The sequence below is a fragment of the Triticum aestivum genome, chromosome 7B, assembly GCF_018294505.1.
Source record: "Triticum aestivum cultivar Chinese Spring chromosome 7B, IWGSC CS RefSeq v2.1, whole genome shotgun sequence".
Taxonomy (NCBI): domain Eukaryota; kingdom Viridiplantae; phylum Streptophyta; class Magnoliopsida; order Poales; family Poaceae; genus Triticum; species Triticum aestivum.
The window spans coordinates 548,570,130-548,576,129 of record NC_057813.1 but is presented as its reverse complement, the minus strand read 5'-3'; positions in this window follow the sequence as shown (position 1 = coordinate 548,576,129).

Genomic DNA, 6,000 nt, shown 5'->3' with positions numbered 1-6,000 from the left:
CCAAACGAAAACCGGCGAAAACCGAACAGTTTTTTGAGAAAAACTGGCGGCGGGGCGGGGTCAACCTCGGGCGGCGGGTCGGCGGGACGGGCGGCGGCGACAGCGGGATCCGGCCGAGTGGGCGGCGGCGGGATCCGGCGGCGGCGGCGGCGGCTAGGGTTTGGTGGGCGGTGGCGGCTTGGGCTGATCGGGCCCCGGGAGCGCACTATATAAAGGCCCGGTCAGGCGGAGTCCTAGCCGAACACGTCCCGGAGTCGGTTCCTTTTTTTATAAATAATTACGCGCAGAAAAACAAACAAAAGAAATACTAAACGGACTCCAAAAATCCCAAAATAAATTTCCCCGACTTCTAAAATCTAGCCTGACAGGGTGAACATTTATTTGGGGCCTGATGCAATTTTGAAAAACGCACATTTTTCCTAAATTCAGAATGAAATAGAGAAAAGCTCCGAAATAAAATCTTATTTGATTTTATTATTAGATCCTCAATATTTCTTTATTTTGGGAAAGTCATTTTATTCCCTCTCTCATATTTTTACAATAGAAATAATTGAAGATAAAATAATTAAAATCAAATGATCCTATTCTCAAAATTTGAGAAAACTCAAATATGAAAATAACGAAATCCCCAACTCTCTCCGAGGGTCCTTGAGTTGCGTAGAATTTCTAGGATCAACCAAAAGCAAAAATATGATATGCAATGATGATCTAATGTATAACATTCCAAATTGAAAATTTGGGATGTTACAACGCAATAATTTCCAGCCACGGATGGATTGTGTCGCCGATATCATGGGTGATCTCATTAATAAAAAATTCATCATCCTTCGGAAAAAACTGTTTGATGTATAAAATATTTTCGCTTAAACAAGCTCTATAACTCTAACATGATGGTGACTTTCAAATTGGCATTCAACAAAGTAGAAAACTAGTTTCATATTTAATTATAAATTGAATATAACATGAGACGTGAAGTATATACAATGTCTTTTACTTAGTGAAATATATACAACATTGATGTAAATAACAATGGACGAGATTAAAATATCTAAAAGTTATGTATAAGAATAACACGTGCAGTTTTTACCCTTTGACATGTACAAAATTCAACCAGATAAATATATCAAAATTCCACTAAAAATGTATCAAAAGGTGTGCAGTAACATGTGTGTATTTTACGAAAAAATAAGCTATAAAAGGTAGTATCGAACAGAAAACTTCTTTCGGCCAGACGCCACTATGTCCCACCACGGAGTACTACTTCGATTGCTTCGCTGACATCATGAGTGATATCAGCGATTAAAAATTCATCATCCATAGGGAAATAAGTTTGACGTCTACAATATTTTGGATTAAACAAGCTCTACAAGTCTGACATGATGGCAGCTTTCAAATTGGCATTCAACAAAGTAGCGAAGTAGTTCATGGGAGAAGAGAGATGAGCGAAACTATTCATGATTTTAAGACAATGGAGATGTGACAGACTGAGAATAACTAAAAGTAAATTCATAAATAAGAGAAAATATAAGGCAAAATGAAACAATGGTTGATACAATATGATATGTTCATGTGTTGTCTGGGTGGGACAATAAAAGTTAGAAACAAAAAAACATGTGTATTGTGTAATAGTTTTTTTTAATCGAAAACCGTACAACAATACTTCTACGGTAATTTATAAAATTAAAATTAGTAAGTTACAAGAGAAAGGATAAAAGAGAAGAAAAAAGCAAGCCTTTAGAAGGCCTCAGTTGCCGACTAGGCTAGCCTATACCAGTTCTAGGGCAACAATCCATGGAATTACAAATCATTATCTATCCACTGTCTGAAGGGCGGAACATGCTTCTCATTCATAGTCACTTCTTTGCTAAATTTCACGTTAGTACAAACAACAAGGGCAATATAAAAGAATACAAACAATCAGGAGAGCGAGCGATAGGGGATTAGCTTTGCTGAAGAATCTGGATCACATGGCATCGAAGATGATCGATGATGAGGCAGATGGAGGACAAACGTATATATTAGGTGATAGCCAGTGGTGGTGAGTGTAGATAAACACCTCCAATTTTGGTTGGTTATCACATACAAAAGATCTCATACACAAAAGAAATGCACCTAACTATAGTGCAATATTCTAAAATCCAGTAATGTTTGTTAAATATATACTTATTTGCATAAAATATGTTTTACATGCGAGATATGATTAAATACTTCCAATTGTAACTTCCCAACTTTGGGTATTTCATATAAAAAAATAATATCATTATATTCTCAATGACTTCATTCAAGATACTGTTAATTATAATTTCTTATAAGCATAATCATATAGAAAATAGTGATATGTGCATTAAAGGCATCTAGAAGAGTACTATAGTTCATATAATGAATCTAGCCGCGTAAATGCGTGGGAAGCCCCACTAGTTCTTACTAAAGCATAATTACTCACCAACATGACTCACATATTATTATCTCCATATCGCAAAAATACTGCAAGGAATCAAACTTATCATACCCAACGATCTACATGAAAGTTTTGATTATATCCTTCTTGAATATTCATCATATTAGGACCAATTTCATAGCTTGTGCAAATTTTTATCACTAGTATCAACTCTCAAAATAATATAAGTAAAGCACAAGAGTAAATAACAAACTACCCCAAGAAGATATAAGCGAAGATCAAGTGAGTAGTTAAGTAAATGGGTAGCTATTTGAGGACTCTCTCATATTTAAAAACTTTCAAATCTAAGTATTTTATTAAAACAACAAGCAAAACAAAATGAAATGATAATCTAAAAATAGCACAACTCATGTGGAGAAGAAAAAACTTAGGCTCAACCAAGCCTAACCGATAATTGTTGATAAAGAAAGGTGGGATACCTATCGGGGCATCCCCAAGCTTAGATGCTTGAGACTTCTTGAAATATTATCTTGGGATGCCTTGGGCATCCCCAAGCTTGAGCTTTTGTGTCTCCTTAATTCCTTTTATATCACGGTTTCCCTCAATCTTAAAAACTTCATCCACCCAAAACTCAACAAGAACTCATGAGATAAGTTAGTATAAATCAATGCAATAACCTTATCATTCTCTACTGTAGCAAATCACTAAAAATATTATTTAACATTGCATACTAAATGACTCTGCATATTTAAAATACTCCTATCCTCAAATAGAATCATTAAACAAGCAAACATAACAACAATCTGCCAAAACATGACAGCCTGTAAAGAATGCAAGAAGATCCATACTTCTTTAACTCCAAAATTTCTAAACATTTACCACACTATATAAACTTTGTCATAGCTTATTGTGCACAAAAATTCAACGTGTTATCACATTCTTACTTTTCTCAGGAATTTTTGCAACAGCGATAAACTTTCTGTTTTGAAACAACAACTCATATACTTGGAAAATAAGCATGGTGAAGGCTATCCATGAATTTTTCATTGAAATAAAAGAAGCAAAAAATTATTCTAAATAGCAGCAAGAAATATAAATAAAATAAAATTATGCTCCAAGCAAAACACATATCATGTGACGAATAAAAATATAGCTCCAAGTAAGGTTACCGATAATGTTGAAGACGAAAGAGGGGATGCCTGCCGGGGCATCCCCAAGCTTAGTTGCTTGGTTATTCCTTGAATATTAACTTGGGGTGCCTTGGGAATCCCCAAGCTTACGGTCTTGCCACTCCTTATTATCCTCATATCGATATCTCACCCAAAACTTGAAAACTTCAATCACACAAAACTTGACGGAACTTCGTCAGATAGGTTAGTATGATAAAGCAAATCATTCACTTTGGTACTGTCAAAGACAAGATTCATAATTGTTCTCACGCAATGCCTACTGTACCTTATCATTTACACAATTTAAATTGAGCAATATAAGCCATAGAAACTAGGAAACAAGCAAACTATGCATTGAAAACAGAATCTGTCAAAAACAGAACAGTCTATAATGATCTGGACAATGACCATACTTCTACTACTCCAAACTTCTGAAAAATTAGGAAAACATGGGAAATTTGTATATAAATCATCTGTTAAAAATTAAACAATTTATCATGTTCCAGCAGAGTAGATCAATTCTATTACTGGGTGCAAAAGTTTCTGTTTGTGCACGGAATCAAATCAACTATCATCCACACTATCCCAAAGGCTTTACTTGGCACTTTATTGAAACAAAAGCTATTAAACATGATTACTATAGTATCTTAATCATGTGAACACACAAAAATAGTAGGTAAAAGTATTGGGTTGTCTCCCAACAAGCAGTTTTCTTTAATGCCTTTTAAGCTAGGCATGATGATTTCAATGATGCTCACATAGAAGATAAGAATTGAAACATAACAAGAGAATCATGAAACACATGGAAAGCACATTTAAGCCTAACCCACTTCCTATGCATAAGGATTTTGTGAGCAAACAATTTATGGGAGCAAGAATCAACTAGCATAGGAAGACAAAAGAAGCAAAACTTCAAGATTTTCACCACGTAGAGAGGAAACTCGATATCGTTGCAATACCTACAAGCATGTATTCCTCTCTCATAATAATTTTCAGTAGCATCATGAATGAATTCAACAATATAGCTATCACATAAAGCATTCTTTTCATGATCCACATGCATAAATTTTTTTCTACTCTCTACATAAGCAAATTTATTCTCATTAATAGTAGTGGGAGAAAACTCAACAAAATAACTATCATGAGATACTTGATTGGCATAATCAATTCGAGCATAAAAATCATGATGACAAGTTTCATGGATATCATTACTCTTTATAGCATACATGTCATCACCATAATCATCATAGATAGGCACTTTGTTGTCATAGTCAATTGAAACCTCTTCCAAAATAGTGGAATCATTACTAAATAAAGTCATGAACTCTAGAAATACACTTTCATCAATATAATCATCATAAATAGGAGGCATGCTTTCATCATAATAAATTTGCCGATCAAAATTTGGGGTACTAAAAATATCAACTTCGTGAAACATAGCATCCCCAAGCTTATGGCTTTGCATATCGTTAGCGTCATGGATATTCAAAGAGTTCATACCAACAACATTGCAATCATGCCCATCATTCAAAGGTTTTATGCCAAACATTTTATAGAATTCTTCTTTTAACAATTGAGCACTATTTTCCTTTCCATCATTTTCAAGAAAGACATGATAAAGATGAATAATATGAGGCCACCTCAATTCCAATGTTTTGTAGTTTTCTTTTTATAAACCAAACTAGTGATAAAACAAGAAACTAAAAGATTCAATTGAAAGATCTAAAGATATACCTTCAAGCACTCACCTCCCCGGCAGCGGCGCCAGAAAAGAGCTTGATGTCTATGATAACCCACAAGTATAGGGGATCGCAACAGTTTTCGAGGGTAGAGTATTCAACCCAAATTTATTGATTCAACACAAGGGGAGCCAAAGAATATTCTCGAGTATTAGCAGCTGAGTTGTCAATTCAACCACACCTGGAAACTTAGTATCTGCAGCAAAGTGTTTAGTAGCAAAGTAATATGATAGTGGTGGTAACGGTAACAAAGTAAAGACAACAAAAGTAATGTTTTTGGTATTTTGTAGTGATTGTAACAGTAGCAACGGAAAAGTAAATAAGCATAAACCAGTATATTGAAAACTCGTAGGCACCGGATTAGCGATGGATAATTATGCCAGATGTGGTTCATCATGTAGCAGTCATAACATAGGGTGACACAGAACTAGCTCCAGTTCATCAATGTATTGTAGGCATGTATTTCGAATATAGTCATACATGCTTATGGAAAAGAACTTGCATGACATCTTTTGTCCTACCCTCCCGTGGCAGCGGGGTCCTATTGGAAACTAAGGGATATTAAGGCCTCCTTTTAATAGAGAACCGGAACAAAGCATTAGCACATAGTGAATACATGAACTCCTCAAACTATGATCATCACCGGGAGTGGTCCCGATTATTGTCACTTCGGGGTTGCCGGATCATAACACAT